The 23354-nt window shown below is 36.2% G+C and overlaps 1 protein-coding gene across 1 annotated transcript in view; it reads left to right on the top strand.

Annotated features, from left to right (window-relative positions):
* The window catches only part of CETN3 (centrin 3), a 209498-nt gene that overhangs the window by 43098 nt on the left and 143046 nt on the right, over window positions 1-23354 (top strand). Inside the window, exon 7 of the transcript XR_015724402.1 lies at window positions 5595-5706. The gene's annotated coding sequence lies outside the window, so the exon portion shown is untranslated. The remainder of the gene's footprint in view (window positions 1-5594; window positions 5707-23354) is intronic.

A 23354-nucleotide genomic window follows, 5' to 3' on the forward strand; every position in this document is an offset into this window, starting at 1 on the left:
GGCTTGAACTCACAACCCCAAGGCCAAGAGTCGTGCGCTCCAATGACTGAGCCAGTCAGGTGCCCCTCACCAGTGATTTTTATAATTTCATATATTTTCCTCCTTTATTTCATTTAGGCTTTGTAGGATTTGTATACGTGTGTGGGTGTTATCTATATGAACACTTCCATATTTTCTGGTTCCATTAGTTGGTCCATGCCCATGCTGAATTTTTTCTGCTCTAGCCCTGGAATCAGCCATTTCTCCAAAGAGTCCTGGTTCCTTTTATTTATGTCTTTAAAAATCAAGATCTGGGGGCTAGGTGTGTTCATTACTACTCAGCTGTCATTGCTTCTAGACCCTATTAGTGGTCATAACAAGGAAACACATTCTCTTTCACTCCACCTCTCTGTATATAAAAACTGTGATTCATACCAGTATCTCCCAATTGCAATCTAACACCACTGGATCCATTTTAGCCTTCCCCTTTTCATTATTTGTAAAATAGATATTTGGCTTTCATTGTCAACAGTATATTTATTTGCTCAATCCTAGAATATAATTTCAAAATAATTTATTAATTAGGGTATAGTACTTCTGTACAGTTTCTTTTGTCTTTAGACTTAAAAATATATTAAAAATATTTTTATCTGAAGTCACTTAGGTTAGTCCTTTTTTCCTTTGTCCCCTTAAATAGGGTTATGTTATTCATGTCTAATATAGTTAGGCTCATTTGTGGCTGTTTATATTCCATTTTGGGTTTTCTCCAAGGCCTGGTTGATTTTAAACATTTATTTGTATTTTGTGTATGTGAAACAATGTCATTATTCTAAAAATCAGAATCATATAAAAAGATATACTTAGAGATAATCCCACTTATGCATTCTTCCTGCTCCTTTTCCTCCATTCCTTTCATTCTGTTCCTACCCCTCGTAGCTACCCAATTTCATTCATTTCTGGTTTATCCTTTCTATGTCTTTTTGCTAAAACTAGCAGATAACATGTGTATTTCCTAATATTTCCCTTTACTTTCTCTTACATGAATGGCAGAATACCATAGATACTCTTTTGCCTTTTGCTGCTTTCTTTTAACCATGTATCATGGAAATCACACCATATCGGCTCATAAAGATCTTCCTTATTCTTTTTTTATAGCTGTGTAATTCTCTCTGTGGATGTAGCTTGGTTTATTCCTCACCATTCTATTTAGGGGCATTTAGGTTGTTTCTAATATTTCAGAATTATAAATAATGCTGCAATGAATAACCCTGTACATACGTATTTTTCTGTTGTTTTAAGTGTATCTTCAGGATAAATTCCTAGAAGTGAAATAGATGGGTCAAAAGTTAAATGCATATATAGTTTCATTAGATATTGTCAAATTCCCGTCCGAAAGGGTTTACCAGTAATGTATGAAAGTGCATGCCTTTCCACAGCCTCACAACAGAATGCATTCTCATGCTTTTAAATTTTTATTAATCCGGTTTGTGCAAACTTTAATTTTAATTCTCTTAAATTTTACTGTTGATTTGGAACTAACACTTTGAGAATTACTCTTCATTTTTTAGGATCTATCAGATGATTATTTTGAGATCCTGTCACTTTATGATTTTTTTTCCTTTGGTCACAATCAAAAAGGTTTGGTCTATCCATTCACTGACTACCTATTGAAAAAATATCTTGAGTGGCTTCTGTTTCCCAGACAGTATGCTAAGACGCAATACTTGCCCTTGAGTTGCTTACTGACAGAGAGGAACAGGTTAGCAACTAAATGGACAGTATAGATAGACACAGCTCTGCATGGACAAGACCTTTCAGTGAGGGAAGAGAGAGCCAGATATATTCTGAAATTGCAAGTAATTTAATGCAATTGCCATATAGAATTCATGTATGTACTCTTAGATGTGGTGAAATGAGAGAGAAATACAGTTCAAGAGGCATGTTGAGAAGTTTAGATGTCATCAGGAGGACAAAGAAGACTTACTAAAAAGATTTAAGCAGAATAAAGATTTGATCAGGATTTTCATTATGACTATGACAATGAGGGGTTTCCAAAGAGGTTTATCCTCAAAGTGTTAAACTATATTGTATACATAGAGGTAGGTATGTTAGGTCATGTAAAAGAAAGCAAGAACCCCTAAGGCAAGAATTGACTGTGACCTTTTAGAAGGCAATAACTTCTTTAAGAAAAAAATGGGTCAATCTGAATGGGGTCAGTAATGAAACAAGCAAAGTAAAGAGAGATGTTATCTGAGAGGAAGCGTTTGCCTGCTTTGGTGGCTTAAAGTGGGTCCTTTATTCGAAAAAGGAGCTGCTCTTCGTGTCTGGGGTTTTCCAGTAGAATTTGAATGACACAAGTCATTATAGGTATTGAAAACCAAGACCATGTATACTTGGAACAGGTTATGGCTTACATTAACATGACTTTACTATTCAGGTGCTTCATTAAGGTGACTTTATTATTCCAGTTTTTTCATCAACCTGATTTTACTGTTTCAGAAAGTTATTGCCTGGGAAGATCAAGTTGCTAATAACTTTATTGTTCATTTCAGAAAGTTCCTGAAAATCCTTTAAAAAAAAAGAGTTATTTATTTTTAGAGAGAGAGAGAATGCGCACACCAGCAGGGGAGGTACAGAGGGAAAGGGAGGGAGAGAATCTCTAGCAGACCTTGCTCACTGAGCTCAGAGCCCAAAGTGAGGCTCAATATCTTGACCCTGAGATCACGACCTGAGCCGAAACCAAGAGTCGGACGCCCAACCGGCTGAACCACGCAGGCACCCCTGAAAATCCTTTTAAACTGATATTAAACTACTCAAACTAAAGCAACATCAAACAGCTGTTTACTTTTCAAGAATTGCTTTGAAACCTTTATTTTTGAAAATCTTCCCCCTTCCGTGTCTACCAATCCTAAACTATTAGGTCACAGATTTGCCTAATCATAATCAAGCCCCTTTTCTCACACCAAAAGATCCGTCTTGAACCAAACTCCCCAAATCTTAAACATATCTGATTTTTGCTTTTTCTTCTTCCAAAACACCACCGAGATCCTTGTCAAAGTAGTGGCCTAACGTACTGTGGCAAGCAATAACCTCAAGTTTGCCTTATGGACAGGTTATTTTGGTGGTGTTTTCAGGGACTCAAGTACATGCAGGATTCATTTCTTATTCCATCTACAAATGATGATTTTGCATGAATGGTGACCAGTAGTTTGGAGCCCTAGGCCTAAATTAACAGTCCAAGAATATCTGAGGTAACTTTGTAATTTTTTGTCTTTCTTTCAACCTGGCACATGACATTTACAGCCAGAGCAACATCAAGGAATGTCATCGTGCCTCACTCGTAATTACTGTTTTTCAAATTAGTGAATTTGGAAACCTATAATAGGTTCAGGAAAAAGTGAGTGACCTATGTATCCTAGCCGATCAGCCTACATCAACCAAGAAAGACTTTTGAAAAAAGAGCTGTATAGATTTTATGTAAATTTGGTATTTATGAGCACCAAACTTTTAGCACTGACATCTGCCTGAGAAGAAACTTCATTTACAGCAGCGGCAGAAATGAAGTTCACTGTGAACTAGTTTTGGATACCATATGCCTTAACTTGCAGAAGAGGAGGGGAGAAGAGGCCTTTTAAAAACAGATTTTTCTTGCTCTCACTGTGTATGATGTTGCATGACAACATTGTGACATCATAACTTAGGCTATTTTCTTTGCTGTTGCAACACTCTGGCACCGAGGCGCGCAACAGCACCTCGGATGTGTATGGTGCTTTCCCTTCATGGAACTTCAGGCACTTCACAGGCATTTTCTTTCTAAACCTCACAACATCTCTCAAAGGTATTGCCAAACTGGAGACAAATTTCACAGTTTAATCATGTGGAACACATTGGTAAATATAGATGTGCCTTTTAGAAAGTTGCTTCAAAGTGTATTTTGCAGCTCACGCGACGTTTCTCAGGGTGTAAACCAGTGGTGTAATGTAAAGCTTTTGGCCCTCCCCCATGCGAGCTGGGAGGAGAAATGTGTTTGGCAGCCTGCAGTGGTGCAGGAGGAAAGGGGGTCGTGCGGAAAAGGCAGGCTGACTGTTTTGTTACACGTCCTGCCCTTTTCTTCCTATCTTCCCCGCACAGGGGTGCCTCCTTTTTCTCCATCTCGTTCTTTTCTTTGCAGCACCAAAAAAGAAAACTGAGTTCTAAAATTTAACTTGCAATTAAGAGTTTGGTTAGATTTCCAGGGCACAACACAAAAGTCCATTCATTTCACAAGGCCTGTTGATTATAATCCTGGCAATCTTTTTTTCTTTTTCTTTTCTTTTCTTTTCTTTTTTCTTTTCTTTTCTTTTCTTTTCTTTTCTTTTCTTTTCTTTTCTTTTCTTTTCCTTTCCTTTCCTTTCCTTTCCTTTCCTTTCCTTTCCTTTCCTTTCCTTTCCTTTCCTTTCCTTTCCCTCCTCTTCTCCTCCCCTCGCCTCCCTTCCTCTCCTCTCCTCTCCTCTCCTCTCCTCTCCTCTCCTCTCCTCTCCGCTCCTCTCCTCTTCTTATATGTGCTGCCAAAGGGAACACTATGATCCTGGCAATCTAACCAGTACTTATAATGTAGTTTTATGGGAAAAGGAGTTTTTATGAAATGGGAATGTGGCAACATTGCAGACATGTCTGTGTCTTGCTCTAATCTCTTCAAATCCAATATGAAGAGGAATGGGCTTTTTCTCAGAATATTTCTGCCTTCCAAACCACACCCTTTCCTTCCCTCATCACCACACCTCCCGATCCCCTAGAAAAGATCCCCTCGTGTGAAGCAGAGACCTGGACGTGAATCCTAGTTGTGTCCCATAATAACTGTATAAACTCTGAGTCGTTAAACCTCTCTGAGACTGTTTCCCCACTTGTAATTTTTACATACTACTCACAGGGATATTGTGAAGATTAAATAAAATAATATATATGGAAAAATGTGACCAGTGAGAAACATCTTTGACCGTCTGGTTTTCTGGGGATGATTTGCTCCACCCTTTTGGGTATCGTCCAAGCCAGGACATTTTCAAGAGTGGAAGAGGGAGCTTCAGGACAACACGCATTAACTGGGACTGTCCCAAGCAGACCAGGATGTGTGATTAATCTCTATAGAGAGAATTTTAAGATGCAAGTGCCTCTGTCTAATTGCACATGTTATTGTGGATGGGGATGCCTGCATTGTATGAATAAGAATATCATTTATTGCCCACATATAAGCCAAACTTCTACCACTTCTCTCTTATTTTTACAACTCTTCGTAGGGCTTATATTTCCCCAAATGTGCTACATGGACAACAGGTGGCACGTGAGACTATTTCAAGTGGTATACAGCAAACATTATTATTTTTTTAAACTGGTAAGTCAGATCTATAATTTTGGAAGTAAAATTTTTAAAATAAGTTTTTTTAGACTAACATTTGAATTGATTTAAAGAAAACAATTAACTAAATCTAACTAAAATGTGATTACGGTTATAGGAAGGTTGACCTAGAATGACTGACAGGTGGGAAGGGCTGCTTGATTGGATGCAGCCACTAGAATGAAAGAACAAGCCCCTCAGTATTTGGATAAACAGCATTATAACATATCACCTTTCATTCTAGGACAAGTGCTTTGTAAGTGTTGGAGTTAAGATAAATACCCAGTTGTGGCCCAGATGAGGAGAATAGAAATGGAGTAATTGCAGTTGAAGATTAGCCTTGGACACATTTTCTGGTAAGTTTTCAGTTTCACCACCATTTTTATACATTATTAATGTAAACTATGTATGAATTATTGACAACACTTGGGAAAATTTAATACATACACTGATTTAAACTTTGTGGGGACATTTTACTCATATTTACTTTTTGAGAGACATGATTTAGGATGGAAACTTAGTTATCTTGTTTTGAGAATTCCAGGAATAAAGACTCCTGGAACTGTTTGAATAGCTCATTTAATTCCCTGGTAATCAAAAAGTCTTTCTGATTTCTGGTGCCAATCCTTTCTACTTTAAGTGCAGTCTCCCAAGAAACAGAAATATTGGAAAGGTGTTGCCATTCTGCCTCTCTATATTTGTTACAAAGACCCCTAACAGCAGTGGACTTCCTAATCCTCACCTTTGTTTCTTTTCTTTCTTTTTGTTTCTGATTTCTCTCATCAGAAATGAATGCTTCTTATTCTTTCTGTTTGTTTGCTTAAAATAGAGACAATTTAGATAATGTATCAAGACACTTGAGTATGAATGATTAGAGGTCAGCCCTTAGCAATTATACTTTTGCTGAAACACATCAACATATTTGATAGATGGTCATTCACAGATATCTGTGTGCACTTGAACTTAGGGTGTATAAAGGTTTACAAGTATTTATGTATGATTTTATGTGTATTTTCAGTGTTGTTTTTTTTTTTTTTCTTGTGGAACTTTGAAAAATGAAGAGAATTAAGTTGTTTCTAAAAAGCCAAAGCAGCCTGCCATCTCTTTTTCTTTTCTGGGCTACGGTCCAATTTGCACAGCAGTTGCAAAGAAAAAGCAAACGCATCACTAGATTCAGCGAGAAATATTGTAACAGTATGTAATCTCTGTCAAGATAAAATTGCTTTGTGATTTACATTACAATAAATCCTGACCTTTAAGTGCTGCAGACTAAGCTAATCTGCGAAGTACTTTATTCCAACACTGAATCAGCGAGTGAAGCTCAACCAAACTGACTGTATTAGTCCCACCGTGGTGTGGTTAAAGAGCCTATATATATCGAAGCAGATTACAGAGCATTGTTCTATGTGTACCATAATAAGTAGAATAATTGAAATATTCAATCTGTTTCATCATTGTGAAATAATAGAATTATTTTAACCTCCCTTCTGTTTGCCTATTATGGGAATTACAAGTAGCTTCATTTAAATATCATTAAGGCCTGATTTAGATCGATGAGAACAAGGAAATTCAGAATTAAGGCTAAAATACCACATGACATTTCAACCTTAATTCACTTCTTATGGCTGTTAATTATTTTCTTTTTCTTTCTCTTTTTTTGGTAAAATAGTTAAGACATTGTGTCGAATTTCTTAGTACTAGCTTTGAATTTTTCGCTTTTTGACTCCCCAAGTCAAGTGCTAGGTTTATCAATCATTGGAGAATAGAATTTTCTCAAAAATATCATGAATTTTAAAAATAAGTAGAATTTACCAACTTTGGGAGATTTTTAGCCATTATTTCTTCAAGTATTTTTCTCTCCTCTGTACTCTTGGCTTTCCTCTAGATTTTGATCACACACATATTAGACAACTTTATATTATCCCGGAGGTCCGTGGTACCTTCCCCCTGCCCCTCACCCCCGTTTTTCCTTTTCTCTCTATGCTTCATTTTGGACAGTTGCTATTGCATATCTTCAAATGCACTTTCCCCCTTTACAGTTCCTAATTTGCTGTTACTCATTATGTATGTGTGTGTGTGTGTGTGTGTGTGTGTGTGTGTGTGTGTGTGTGTATTTTATTTCAGGTACTTAATTTTTCATCTCTGGAATTCCATTAAAAAAATCTCATTTCTCTCCTCATCACACTCGTGTTTAGCTAATTCTTTTCTCTCTCATGTATGCCTTTTTTCATGTGTGGTGTCTATTCCTTGCATACTGGGTATTGTGCTTTTGTTTTTGAGTGCTAAATTTTTTGGTGTTTCCATAAATAGGGTATTTTGTATTTTATCCTGGCTGAGTTTTAAGCTTGATTATGCAGATCCAGAACAGCCTTTAATCTAGGGCTAATTTGGCCCTGCAACAAAGGCAGTATTATCTGAAGATACCTCCTCATGCTTCCCGTGCTATGAGGTCTTCCCACTCTGGTTGGTAGAGACAGGCACAATTTCAGGTCCCGTAGGAGTGGGAATTGGCCCACTGTTTTCTGCTGCTCCTCTTTTGGTCAAAGGTACTATCTTCTCTCTCATGCATCAGCTGAAGATCTGTGAGAAATCCTCACGAAGTTCTTGAAATGTCTTGTCTGTGTAGCTCCCTCCTCGTTGGTACTTTGCTCTGGAAATTCTACCTGTCTTGGCTTCCTTGAATTTCAACTTCTGTCCCTTCAACTGAGCAAGACCACAAGGCTCAGTTTAGGTTTCCCTCTTTTCTCCAAGAACAGGAAACTGCCTTCAAGGAGTTAAGTTGGAACAATAGTAGAGCTCACACTGTTTGCCTTTTCTTAGGGACCACACTCCAGTGCTGCCTATTCTTCAAAGTCTGAAAACAATTCTTTCCTGTATTTTTGTCATATTTTCTCATCGTGTAAGGTGGGAGACTCCCTGTTACTCTGTCATGGCCAGAAGCAGATGTCTTACATAACTAGAGTTTAGAAGGTAGTTTAAGATTTTTATCTGACTGTTAATCAGGTCTTGCCAACATAACATTTCTGGAGACCTCAAAGTAAGTGGTAAGAAGGTTATTAAAACAAATTCTGGACACAGTAAACTGTAACATTGTTAATACTCCTGTCTAACCACAACGCAGTATAGTGATTGCAAAGGACATAGAGCACTATAATCACTTTAGCAACCTAAAATCAGATTTTTTTTTTACTTCTTTCTGAGTTATATACAAGAAACCAGTGCTAGAGTGCTTCTTTCTAACAAAAGTCATCTTCCTAATAAAATGGAATTTCCTAATAAAACAGTGCTAGAGGCCTCTTCCATTGTTTCTTATGGAAACTGTTGCTACGCTCTATTTTAAAGTTACACTGAGTTAAGGGGAATAGTCTTCATTTTAGTAAGACAAACTTTTTTTGTTATTTTGTGTTTTTTTATTTTAGATTTTTATAATAAATTTATAGGGTGCCTTGAGGGCAGCCCAATTTGCATCATAGGGGGCTACCTAAGAAACTCACCTGGGACAGACCACTCTGTTCTGCCTTGGAGCACTATTGCCTAGAACCGGAATTGTTCATGAGATACCCCACATTATAAATAGAGACATCCTCGGGGCACCATATCAATGTACACTGGTTGGTCTTCTCATGCATTTTTGAGAGGAAAATAGCAGTTTTGATACCCGCAAGATGAGAGCAAGTATTCCTGATGCTAAAAGGATACCTGAGCACTTACCTGAAACATTTGTGTTTTTAAAGGTCAAGTTCATATTTCCAAACAATTTTAAAATTAAAATATAGTGATTTTCTAGAATCATTTGCTTTAGTGGCAAAAGAGTACAAAACTAATAGTTTGAAGGAAAGATTATATAAAAGTATTGATACATTGATATAGATAACATCACACACACACAGTCTTTCAGGCTGCTATTTATTTTCTTAGCAATTTTTAAAAATGGCTAACTAATGGATAGGTATCACCTGACGATTTACCCAATATTCAGATTTCCTGTGACCTAATCTACAGACTAGAGTATATGAATCTTCTGTGAAATCCATTAAATCAACATCTACCTCTAAAACAACAATTTTATTTTTGTTAGGAAAAAGCCTTAATCTTGGCCTGCAACACTTTCCAGTGATTTAGGGGTTTTGCTGTCCTCAGGTCTGTCGAGACACCCCTCTGCCTTCTCACACAGAAATGCCAACTCCACACTGTGTAGCTGTTGTTTTGTCACCAACGATTTGATTTGAGGGTTCAGTAGAGTAGCTTATCACCTATTTTGTTTTAGATGTTGGTCTGTGGGTTTTTGGTTTTGTTGTCATAACTGTTTTTCTGTTTTTATAACAGAATTTGGGGTGATTTAAAACTACCCCACTGTCAACAACTACTACCATCTTCTCAGAATTTCCCTCTACCTAGACTTCTTAAAGCTTTTTTCTTCACCTGTTAAAGAGAATGAAATGATCTCCTAATATCCCTTCCAACTTTGAGATCTGTGACTGTATAAAATAACCATTTTTTGGACCAGAAATTGTGGAGGAAGGAGTACATGAGGTATTGCCTCACTCTCGTGTTTTCAGACCCTGCATGTCTAAGATTAAGTTGCTGTGTGTTGTATTTTGTCCCCTGAGTCAATACTTGTCCCGACATCCATCCACGTATCTACCCATCCATCCTAACACAATCACTGAACTTCTGCTATGTACTAGCTTTGTTTCTCCAGGTACTTATCAGGTTTGCTTGTGCTATTTGAAGCTATAAATAGCCACACTATAAATGTAATTTCTCACATATATGATCGCCTAAGCAGACTGGATTGTTACTTGGAGGTGAAATGTGAGTGTTAATGGGTTTTATTGTTGTTGTTTGGTCAGGTTAAGGGGAGAGAAAAACTATTCCAGCTTTTTAACATAGAGGATTTCTTGCCTGCCACCACAATCTGGACCACTTAGCATGATCAAATTGGGGCTTAAAGTTTCTCTAGGATTTAATAATCAGAAGAAAGCCAATTGACCTCACCATTTGGTTAGTAGTCAGCCTCTATGAGCTTGGATGAATTGAAAAATCTAGGCCTATGGCAGTTCATATTATTAGTTTATAGGCATGTGATAATTTAGTGCTATCAATAGCCTTATGTAGGCAGCTGCTTGCTCTGCTCTTGCTCTGCTCAGGCCAGTCCTGCTCAATGGTTATCAGGAGAGATTCTAGCAAATGGGGGCAGAAGATGCACTCAGGGAATATACAAGGGCATAATTTCAGGCAATGCTTTATTCCTCTGGAAGAATCCTGAGCTCAACAAATGTAGATTACTTACCTTTTACCACATTCCCTGAGGTACTTTCTTTATCTTTTTATCTTAATGTAATTTTTATCATAGTCTTTTTCTTTTTTTAATTTTTAAAAAGATTTTATTTATTTATTTTAAAGGGAGATAGAGAGAGAGAGTGCGAGCAGGGGGAAGGGCAGAGGGAGAGGGAGAAAGAATCACAAGCAGACTTATGCTGAGTATGGAGCCCAACATGGGGCTCGATCTCATGACCCTGAGATCATGACCTGAGTAGAAATCAAGAGTCAGACACTCATCTGACTGAGCCACCCAGGCACCCCAACTTTTAAGTCATACTTGCATACTGGGTGGCTCAGTCAGTCTGCCTTTGGCTCAGGTCATGATCTCCCGGGATTGAGCCTCCCATCGGGCTTCCTGCTCAGTAGGGAGTCTGCTTCTTCCTCTCCCTCTGCCGCTTCCCCTACTTGTGCTCTTTCTGTCTCTGTCAGATAAGTAAATAATATCTTTAAAAAAACCTATACATTTTATTTAAGTCAACATTTATTTACATTGTTATGATCATATAAGATATGCACAGTGAACCATAAATATAAGTTATATCAGAACATAAAACAGAAGTTATATCACAAAGAAAATGAAATATAGTATTTTCTTTCTGATATAACTGATGTTTTCTCCGAAATAAAAAATTTCCTTTTCTTTTCTTTAAATTTTCTATGTAAGTATCACTAATTCATCACCAATTCTCTGACAGAACTGAAATTCTAATGCTTTGGGTGAACATTGTATTCACTATGTGTTAGAGATATCTCTTCTAGAGATCTCTGTTCTGCTCTAATACGTACTGGTTGCTTTATAGACCTGTCCCATAACTGTCATCCTGCGATTTCCACTTTTATGCCTGTTACACCCTTTTACTGTGCCCCACTCAACTCTAATGCTTTTTCTGACTTTTCTGCTCTTTTATTCTCTTCATGCTTCAGTTTGGATTGTTGTTGTTGTTTTTGTTTTTCTAATGAACTGTCTCCTAATTCATTAATCCTTTCTTTTGTTTGTCTAATCTGTTGTTATATCCATCTACCGATTTCTTTTTTTTTTCATCTACCGATTTCTTAATCTGAGTTATTTTATTTTTTAGTTCTAAATTTTCATTGAATTCTTTTTAATATAGTCAGTTCTGATGACATTCTTCATCTTGCCATTTATTTTCTTGAGTGTTATTATAGCTATTTTGAAGTCCATATAGATAACTATAATACCTAGACTACCTGTGGGTCTGTTTTTGTTTTCTTTTTTTTCCCTTTGTTTTTAGTAATTTTTGTCTTCCTTGTGTGCCTGGTGATTTTTGACTTAATGCTGTACATTGTAAATTAAAACTTATAGAGGTTCTGGATGATTTTCATCTTTTTCCAGAGGGAATTTTCTCTTCTTTAGTAGGCAGCTAGAGGAGGGATAGATCACCTTGGTGCATTTGCAGATAGTCTATTTCCAGTCTGTTCTTGCTTCTAGAGTATTTCCTTTTGGGGATCTTGGCTGAAAGTCTGGAAGTGTTTATTAAGACCTCTTGTCCTTTGGGCTTTGAACTCTAATTTTGTCTTCTTGACACTGTGGTCAAAGATTTTTCTTCATTTTTAGTTTTTAACTACAGATTTCTACTTGGTTTCTTAGCTTCTGATCCTGCAAAATGTAAGAATCTGCAAATAGCTTGAGGAAAAAAGTTCCAAGGAATGTCAAGTTTACTTCCTCCTGTGGTCCTCTTTTCTTTAGAATATAGGGCCCTCAAATTTTGGAAGCCTGGGTATCCCTGAACTTGAATTTGGGTCTCCCCAAACCATGGAAACTGACAAAAAATTCTAGACCAACCGCTCTATACAGCTTCAAAACCCCACAATGCAAATCAACAAATGCTTTAAGGACCATCAGTGAATATAAGACTCACTTCAGTGCATTTCCCTTTCTCTGTGATCTTGGCTCTTCAAATCCTGGCTGCCTTAGTTGTTTTCAGTGCCTTAAAAGAACTGTTTTGGGGCATCTGGGTGGCTCAGTTTGTTAAGTGTCCAACTCTTTATCTTGGCTTGGGTCATGATATCAGGGTTGTGGGATTGAGCCCTGCATGGGGCTCCGCACTCAGGGGAAGTCTGCTTGAGATTCTTTCTCTCCCTCTCCCTCTGCTCCCCTGCTCTGCCCTGTTTCTCCCTTTCTCTTAAGTAAGTAAGTAAGTAAGTAAGTAAGTAAATAAATAAATAAATAAATAAAATCTTTATTTAAAAAAAAAAAAAAAAAAAGAACTGTTTCACCCAGATTTTAATTTGGAAATCCTGACTTTCAGGATTTGAAAATTTTTTGCATTAATTCTATAATAATTTATCTCCTTCCATTTTAGTTTTTTCTTTCAGCAATTCCTGATATTTTGATATTGAATCTGTTAGATGGATCCCTTAATGTTTAACTTCTTTCTCTCAGATTTCTATTTCTATATCTTTTCCTTGGGCCAATTCAGAGAAGAATCTTTAATCTTATGTCTTGGGTTATGGAGTAGGTATAGTTGCTGGTGTTTTGAGAGGCAAGTAGAGGATGGGGTTGAAGAAAAAGGTTGTTGCTAATGTAAACTTCAACTCAATGCTCCTCTTTTCAACTTGATATCTTTCCCATCCCTTCAGCTGTAACCTGTCCCTGGATACAGAACTTCCCTGGTTTATGCTCTCCATAGAGTAAACTTCAGTCTTCAGAACAAATGGATGAGAGAGCTTTGTCTATAATTTTGTTTGCAGTCCCACTGTATACCAAGCTTCAGAAATACTTGGTGCTGCTAATTCTTGAGGCTTTCCAAGCTCTGTGGCACAATTAGATTGTACACTTAGTTTTCAGCTTTCTCTGATGTTTGAGACACTTACCTTTCATCCGTTTGTTTTTCAGCTTCTAAAATTATCTTGTCATCTTTTGTCTCCTACATTCTTCCCTCCCATTTTGTTGTCCTTACAGATTAAGACTTAAAAGTTTTTTTTTTTTTCTTGTGCAGAGAACAGATGTGTTTAATCCACCATACTTAACAGGAAGTTTTAGGTGCTTTGTATATATCACAACAAATTTCCGTAGCAGGTATTAATATATACAACACAAATACTGGGGTGCCTGGATGGCTCAGTCAGTTGACTCTTGGTTTTGCCTTAGGTCATGATCTCAGAGTCCTGGGATTGTGCCCTGCATTGGGCTCCATTCTTAGCAGGGAGTCTGCTTGAGATGCTCTCTTTCTCTATCCCTCTTCCCCTTTTCTCTCTCTAAAAATAAATAAATCATTAAAAAAGAGAGAAAATAGGGAAGGAACACAGTAAGTGATAAAGTTAGAATTAAAACTCTGTCATGAAAGCCCTCAGTTTGGAATGAGGTGGTGTATTTTTTGTTTTGTTTTTTGTTTTTTTTACTTGAACTTTTAGGTTTTACACACAAGCATGAAGAAACCCAATTCTTTTCAAAACTAAGTGATTTGTCAAATAGGAATTTTTGCAACACACCTTTACCTTCTCTATTTAGCAGTAAATTCTTATATTCTTATCACCCTCTAATGAATTACAAATTTTCAAAATCTAATGTAATTTTACTAATATATTTTTCATTATGCTTGAAATTATTAATATGACATTCTAGATAAATTATTTCCTTTCTTTTTTGTTTTTTAAGATTTTATTTGTTTATTTTTGTCAGGGAGAGAGAGAGAGAGAGAGAGCACAAGCAGAGGGAGTGGCAGGCAGAGGGAGAAATAGGCTCCCCGCTGAGCAAGGAAATTTTGTAGGACTTGACCCCAGGACCTTGGGTTCATGACCTGAGCCAAAGGCAGATGCTTAACTGACTGAGCCACCCAGGTGTCCCTGGAGAAATTATTTTCTAATTGAGACTTCTCTAAGTCAAGATTATTCTACATAATAGACTATCTCAATTTTCTTTCATAGAGAATAAAGTTTCTTATTTAACCCTCATGTTATGTTTTTACCTAAAACCTGAAAATTTCTAGGAAGTTTCTTATTTTGTTTTCTTTTGGGCTGTTACAGAATTCCCTTTTGCTTCCTCTCAATATATCTTTGACCCTGGTGAAACTTAGTAAAAATTTACCTATGTATTCACCACACAATTAATTAATGATTTACTTTTTTTTTTAAATTGGAAACAAGATCTTTTTCAGAAGACAATTTAACATTTTGTAACAAATGTAACATATAATCCTTGGAGAGTTTCTATAAGAAACTCCATCTAAAAATCATGCCAGCTTCACTTTCATATTTCTACTAAAGAATGGAGAAGGCCCTGCCTATGGTGCAATTTCACATGAGGAAATGGAGTTATGATGGGCTGCTATCACTTCTAGACATTTTTGTTCCAAGAGAGTTATAAAGTAACATAGTTCCCTTTTGAAGTTGTCACCTACTTTCAGGCAAAACCTCTTTGTCTGTTCTTCCTTCCCTATTTTCAAGAGGTAGGACAGTTATATCTGCTAAACATTTGCAGGAAAAATATCCAGATATTCAGAGAACTGAAACCAATGGGAAAGCATCTGATGTTATATAATAGTATTTGAATTGAGAATAAAATGGATCTCAAATGATTTCATTGGTCTCTGGTATCTCTTGGCACTCTGAAACCTCCACTTTATTGCCTGTTTCGAAAGAATCAAAGTTTCTTTTGTTAAATGCCTAACAGATTTTTTAACTTATTTAAAACAATCTCTACTCCCTGTGAACTCTCTTTCCCCTAATAAATCAGAAACGGTCACCTGTTCTGTATCCCCTTTGAGTGATTCGTATATTCAGTTTATCTACTTTTCTTTCAAATTTGTACTTCATTTTTTTTTTTTTTGAGATGATCCCTGAACTGATATCCATGGTGTTTTTTTCTCTCCCAACTGGATTACAAGCTCTTATAGTTAACAAAGGAGTGCCATGCTGACACATAAAAATACGCTCAGTAAATGTGGTTTGGCTAAATACAGAAAATATATGCATGTGTTTTGATTCAGGAGTGTATATTCTTTAGTGAAGGAACTGATGAGAGCTCTCCATTTCCACATGGGATCCTGGGTGGTCTGCTTGGGGCAAAGAGACAACAGGTGACTGACATGGGAGTCTTTTTAAACGAGGATAGTAATATTTAGGATATTCTCATTGATATCCTACAGGCATATACAGACCAGAGGAAGATAAAAATTAGGTAAATAAAAGGAAACAGTTTTAAAGTAAAGTAGTGAAATTCTAGCTGAGTAAGTGATCAATTAGCAGTTAGAGGCAGATTGTAGAATTTTCCAAAACAAGTCAGAAAAGGGAAATCTAGAAACCACAAAAATATATATCTAGATCTATTATAAGTCATGGTGACCTCTCCTATAACAAGGGCAGTTTCCAACAGGCAACTCTGGGTAAGAATTTAAAAACTAGTGTTAGAACCAAGTAGAGAAAAGTAAAAGCATAAGCAAGAACAGCTTCAAAATGACTTTGTTTCAAAGGCTTTTCATGATAACAAAATAATAGCAAAGAGGAATAAGTCCCTGGAGGAAGAAAGGTACAAGTAGGTATTAAAATTACAAGTGTTAGAAAAAAAGAATCACAAATTAATGATGCAGTTTCCCCCCAAGAGTAGCAGAAAAAGATATTTAAATCATTTTGAGGAACTGGCTCTCTCTGATGTTGAAATTACTTTTCTCTCTCTCTTTTTTTAAAGATTTTATTTATTTATTTATTTATTTATTTGAGAGAGAGAAAGAGAGCAATAGAGATAGTGAGAGAGAGCATGAGCAGGGAGGAGAGGAAGAAGCAGGCTCCTTGCTGAGCAGGAAGCCTCATGCACCTTGATCCCAGGACCCTGGGATCATGACCTAAGCTGAAGGGAGACACTTAACCAACTGAGCCACCCAGGTGCTCCTAGTTTTCTCTTTTAATACATAACCCACACAGAAATATAAGTTCTTGGTTCAAACTTGGGTTCTCTCTACCTTGAATTAATGTCTGTCTTCCGTATATACTTTTATTTGGTCTTTTAGGAAGAAAGTTTGTATGACTCTGTGCTGACATGCGTGTGAGGTCTTGCTGATATTTTAGTCCAGACTGGAGGGTGAAACATTAAAGACTAGAGGGAACATAGAAAATGAGGAGTAGCAGCTAGTGACTCAGATGATTAGAATAAGGGATGAGAGATATGGTAGAAGCAGATGGTTACCAGTATCTCCCACATAGCAGGGTTCAATACGTATTTGAAGTAAGAATGACAAAAATAAATACTGTTATTGACATTGAACAAGATTGTCCCACACCAAAACAGATAATAAAAATAGCTACAATTTATCAAATGCTTTACACATGCCACGCACTGTTCTAAATATTTTTGTATTTTACTTAATTTGTAAAACACCTTTAGAAGCTAAATATTATCCTCAGTGTACCACTGAGGAAACCAAGGCTCAGAGATGTCAAGTGTCTAGCCTGAGATCTCTTACCCAGTAGCCATTGGAGCCAAGATTGGCTTCAAGTCCATTGAAATGTAGAGCTTGAACTCCCAGATATTGTGATGATTCCTCTTCTTGAGCAAAATGAGTAAGGTCAGGATGTCCCCAGTGTTCTTTGTAGGATGAACTACGTTCCAATGTAGCATTGTACAGAGTTTTTGTTTTTGGTTGAGTGCTAAAATTGCCTGGTAGACATCTTCATCTGGATGTCCTATAGGCCAGAGTCAACTACTAAAGGGCCTTAAATAGAACTCATTGTCTTCTGTGCAAGTTTCTTCTTCCTTCTTCTTCTTCTTTTTCCTTATTACTGTTAATGGCACTATGCTACCCAGGAACATGTGAAGAGTTCTGCTTTTGCAGCCTCCACAGCCAATTTAGTCATTAAGTCCTAGGCTTTCAACTTTACACTATCTGTACAATCTGAACCCTCTTTCTGTTCCACTGCTGATGCCTTTGTCAGGCCCTCATTTCTTTCTCTTGGATTATATCAAGAAGATTTTGATTTGTTTTACTGTCTCCCATCATGGTCATTTCCAACTCAAACTCAGAAATGTAGCTGGAGTCATGGCCCGTGGTTAAAAACTGCTGCCCTAGAAAAAGAAATCTCTTTGCTCCCATGACTTCATTCATGATCTATATGCTGATAAATCACAAATTTATATCTCTAGGCCAGATTTTACTTTAGAGCATCCATACTAATGTTTCCATTTCAATAAACAATCCACCCAATGCCTTTGACTTTCTTACTCTAATACTCAGCAGTTACAAGTTCTCATAGCTCTACTTCCTGAATAGCTTTCCTTCTTTCATTTTTCTCCAACTTAGCTGGCACTGTTATGGTACAGTCTTACACTTCTGCAATAGCCTGAGTCACTGAGGCAGCTATGATAATACCCTTCTAACTAGTTTGCTCTGTACCCATGGTTTCCCACTTTTAATCTATTTTTCACTAGCTGTAATACACACTTTTTTTTTTTTTTTACATTTGGACTTCTTTGAAATCAGGATAAGTCTTACAATTGATTTTGTATCTGTAGTTTAATTAGTAGCATTTTTTGGAAAAATAAGTCATATAAAATGATATATTGTATATTCAGTGACATCTTAGAGTTGATGAAATATGATAATATTTCTGGATATGCTACTTTCTGGATATCCATCTTTCTGGATATGCTACTACCCTGTACAGGACCTTCCATGATTTCCCATTTTAGGATAAAATTAAACATTCTTCTTCTTCTTTGTTTTTAAGTAGGCTCCATACCCAATGTGGAGATGAATGTGGGGCTTGAACCCAGGACTCCAAGATCTAGACCCAAGCCAAAATCAAGAGTCAGATGCCTAACTGACTAAGCCACCCAAGCGCCCCCTAATTAAACATTCTTAATATTTCTATGAGGTCCTGCATGTTTGGCCCTTATTTACCTCTGTAGAATCATTTTGTGCTGATCTTCTCTAGTTCTCTATCGTTCAACCAAATATTACTTAGCAAATATTAATTGACTGACTACTATGTGCTAGGCATTAGGATGAAATATCAATGAACCAAAACAACCAACATGGCTACTGCCCGTATGGTGCTGACTGTGCATTTGAAGACTCCTGGCTTATCCTGATTTGTCATGCTATTTCTTGCCTCAGAATCCTTAGTCCCTCTCTCAGGAAGGGTCCTTCCTCCTCCTTTTCCTCTTGTCCTTCTACCTTGCTAAGCCCTACCTCTTACTCATCCTTCAGGGCTTATGTTACACAGCTCTGCCCCACAGCCATCCTGTTCAATACTCTCATGGCTCCTACACTTCTTTTCACAGCTCTCACAGCACTTGCTTTCTTGGGATCTGTCTTCCTTTCTGGACTGTTAGGTCCATGAAGGCAGCAACTTCATCTATTTAACTCATGGCTTTCTCCCCAGCCCTTAGTCCAGTGCTGGGTCATAATAAGGCCTCTTTAAATATTTATTGAATGAATAAGCAATGGAATTGGAAACATGAATTCAATTTCAAACCATCCTGAGATACTCTGAATTTCTACCACTTGAATATGTTATTAAAACAAAACAAAACAACAACAACAAAAATAGAACCATCTCCATGTGGGCTTGCATGAGAAGTTTTAGGCTGACAGGCAAGACAAGAAGAAAATATACTATCAGTTTCAATCTGGGATGCACAGAAGTTGATATTAAATATTATAAATATTTTCTTCCATAAAGTGCTTTAATACTCTAGCTTCATTATTTTTATTACACACGAATGTACTTACAACATTTATACAGTAGTTTTTGTGTTTTGACAGATCATATTCTTCCTCTGCTAGCCTTAAAAGCTTCCATCTCTTTGGTCTACTCCTTGTATTAAAGATGAGCTGCCTTTTTGCATCATGGATTTGCTCAGTGGATAATGCTTATGAGCTAGCTGTACATTTAATTCCAAGCGGGGAATTAGCCTAACACTGTAGACATATTCAGCCGTTTTGCAAACATGGGTCCAGTTATATTCCCAAAAAAGCAATTAAAAAAGAAACCCACTAGTGTCATCTTACTTTTAAATATAGCATGTTTTCATTAGCGTTCAAAGCAATTTTTAACTGCTTATCTTTTCTTTGCTTAGATATAAATTTTTTTCAATTATATATATTCTAGTTCATTATATATGTTTCTTATAATTCTCTACATTTATATTAGCATAATCTTCCTCGGTGTTACCAAAGGAAAATTTGAAAAATAGTAAAAAAAAAAAATCTTACTTTTTTGTGGGAAAAAATGTTCCACATTAAATAGAGAAAGAACCACAACTTTAGGTTTTCTAGTTATTGGATTTTAGCTCTCCTATTTTTAGCAACATCTCCCAAATCCTTGGAATGAAAAGGCTATAAAATGTGGAGTGTTATTACCATAACCTATAGCAACAAACTACCTCTACATAGGTATAATCAAAAGGAAAATTCTTATAACCACATTCATATTCAAAGATCTTGTGATATAAGCCAACCCCTGTGGGGGTATTATTTTCAAACATAACAGGTTGACATTATATAATTACACACTGCTGGATATTGAAATATCAAAAAGGAAAAAGTGCTTATAGTAGTACTCCTAGCACACTATTATGAGTATTCACATTTATCCACACATCTTTAGAAAATTATTTCTAGTTACATATTATAGACTTTAGCAAAGATTTAGTGATTTATTTAATATCAATATTAGGTTTTGACATTAATGTCTTAGCAAGCATCGGGAGGTATGGTCCTAAGACTGACTTCCACTCAATAAAGGGGCCCCAACGTGAACCTCTTCTCTATTGTTCTGCATTCAGTTTGTTAAATAGACATTTCATATATGTACCTGTAAGTAAATATTCAAAATCCCATTCAATTATTTTTATAAATTGTACTCCCACTTAATTTTTCCCATTATTAACTTTTTCACTTTTGATGATAACATTGTTCTTTTCTAAGATGAACTATTTTTTTGGTCCCACTTTCCTACTTACTTTTCCTTTATGCATACTATAGATGTGGTGGGGATTTGTCAGCAGCATTTCTGATTTCTCAGATTTCTTTCTCACTCTTCTCAGCGCCACCTTCCTCCCATTTAATCTCTGGATTGTAACCAACTTGTACCTTTCTCCCTTTCATATGTCAGGTTCCTAATATTTCCAATTCTCTTCACTTAGCATGAGCTTTTTGGTATGTGTGGTGTACCATGAAATGTAGTTTCACAAATATTTAGGCTCTAAACACCGTCATTCTTGGAACTTTACCTAGTCTCTCTCTCAAGTTGGTCAGCTTGATAGTCTTATCTCTTCTTTCTGTTCTGGTAGATATAAAGGTAGGTACAATCTATTGGTTGCTTTTGGATTTCTCTCCTATCCAGTTGCCTTTTCTAAAACAGGTGCATATAATTGTAGGGTGTGTAATTTCATATTTAATATTTTTAGCTATTTTTTTTCAAAAGTGACTTACCAATAGGAGAGTAGGATTGGAGAAGAGAAGTGAGACAGAGAGCTAAAGCAGGAGACTGAGACACAAATAGAGTATATTTGGGGGTAGTATTAATGTGACATACAAGCACAATCACTACCTAAGAGTAAATACTAGTAAAGCAACAAACGTGTAATACAAATAGCAGAGTAGGGAATAGTATACTTCCTTCCTCAGCAACAAAAATTAACCAGTCAACTAACCATGTAATAATAGAATAGCCTGTCCCAATTAACAAACTTGGATTTAAGTAGCTACATGCTCAATAAAAGTGAACCAAGACCCCTCCTGTAGTTATAAGAGGCCCAACGGGGCCTTGGCCTTTACTATGCTAGCTTCCATCACTGACTCTGTCCTCTGTCCTTACATACCTTGCACTTTCTTTCTATTGGTGCAAGGCAAGGGTCTAGATGCTAGGATACAAGATGAAAGTCTTTTAAATACCACTTCTTCAACTCCCTACCCGTCACCCATGCAGGAGCTGTCATAACTACAATAGGTTTTCAGGAAACATTTATGAATAGAAATGACAACTTACAAAAGAAATTCAGTTAATCTAGTTTGTTTGTTTGTTTGCTTTTAATAAATTATACCTGCAGGATCCATATTAGGGGCATCTTAAAACTTCTGTAGTGTCATCTTGAGGTGTGCAAGTAAAATCAGTATCTTTCAACAGAAATAAAATTGGAAAATCTTGTTATCACTATAAAATTAGAAATAAGTAAAAATAGGCATCAAATGAAAACCAAATGCAAATACTCTGGAGATATGGTATTACTATTCTGCTTTATCTCCCATAAAATCTGCTCTTCACACCCTTTATGGCCTCTTTGGGGTGTTGCTGTTTATGAATAAAAATATTACTTTAAAAACAAAACAAATTTCTTTGCTCTAATTAGACAAAATGAAAGCCTTCTGTTACAATTTATATTATTAAAATTTTGACATTTTCTAATGGCATAAAACAACTTTTATTTTTAACAAAGTCTTATATTGGAAAAGTGCTTTGAGGAGATTTCCAAGTTCTAGTGAAGCTTGAGTTTTTGTAATTATTTGATCCCAAAAATTATGGTATAATAAAATACTTTTAGTAGTCCTTCTATCCATTTTAAATAGTAATTGACCTCTAGAATTATATGCAGCTGGTGTAATGTTATAGTGATTAAAATTTAAAAAGATAATAATTATTAAAAGCTTCATACATAATAAAAATCATCATTTCTGGGCAACGAAGTCTTTAGGGTAGTAAAACACTCAAGTAGGATTTGCCTATATCAAAACTATCTGAAAGGATTCTTTAATCTGGCCCTTTATGAACCCTACAAAATTGTTGAAAATGACTGAACTGTACAACTGTATTTAAGAACAACAAACTATAAAGGATATAGAATGAGTTCTAATCTCAATATCTAGTTCCTCTCATTAAGGAATTGGTGATAGCTCTACAAAATGTGGATAAAGGCATTTTCTCTGCTGTAAACCCAGATTTCTCGTTCTTCCATATTTTATAGTTTTAAAAAAATAGATAAATATATATCTTATAGCATAAGATAGATCTTTTTCTTGCAATAGGACCTTTATTAAAATTTTTGAAATATGCAATTACAAATGCTCAAAATTTACCTTAAAGTCTTTTTTGGGAATTTTACTTTTTCCAAAATACTTCCTGTTTAATTTTCTTTCTTTCTTTCTTTCTTTCTTTCTTTCTTTCTTTCTTTCTTTCTTTCTTTCTTTCTTTCCTTTTTTTTTAAGATTTTATTTTTGGGGCACATGGGTGGCTCAAGTCAGTTAAGCAACTGACTTCTTGGTTTTGATGCAGGTTATGATCTCTGGGTCATTAAATCAAGCCCTGCAACGACAGCTCCCTGTTGAACAGGAAGTTTGCTTGAGATTCTCTCTCCTCTCCCTCTCCCTCTGCCCCTCCCCACCTCAAATAAATAAATAAATCTTTTTGAAAAAAGATTTTATTTTTAAGTAATCTCCACACCAAACACAAGGCTTGAACTCACAACCCTGAGATCAGAAGTCACATGCTCTACTGACTGAGCCAGTCAGGTGCCCTGTCCTATTTAATTCTAAAAGGAGTAGCTATTTTATGCTGCAACTCTCTGTCTTGTTCTATTCAAAGCATTCTGGGCCTGTGTTCATTCTGCAAATATTTCTTAAACACCTGGGATGAGTAAGCATTGAGCTAGATACTATGGACATAATGGTCAATTAGATACCATCCCAATCCTAGGGGTTCTTACATGCTAGTAGAGAGTACAAAT

Source organism: Ursus americanus, chromosome 5 (genome assembly GCF_024610735.1).
Source record: "Ursus americanus isolate L20-20 chromosome 5, mUrsAme1.1.p, whole genome shotgun sequence".
NCBI classification, from domain to species: Eukaryota; Metazoa; Chordata; class Mammalia; order Carnivora; family Ursidae; genus Ursus; species Ursus americanus.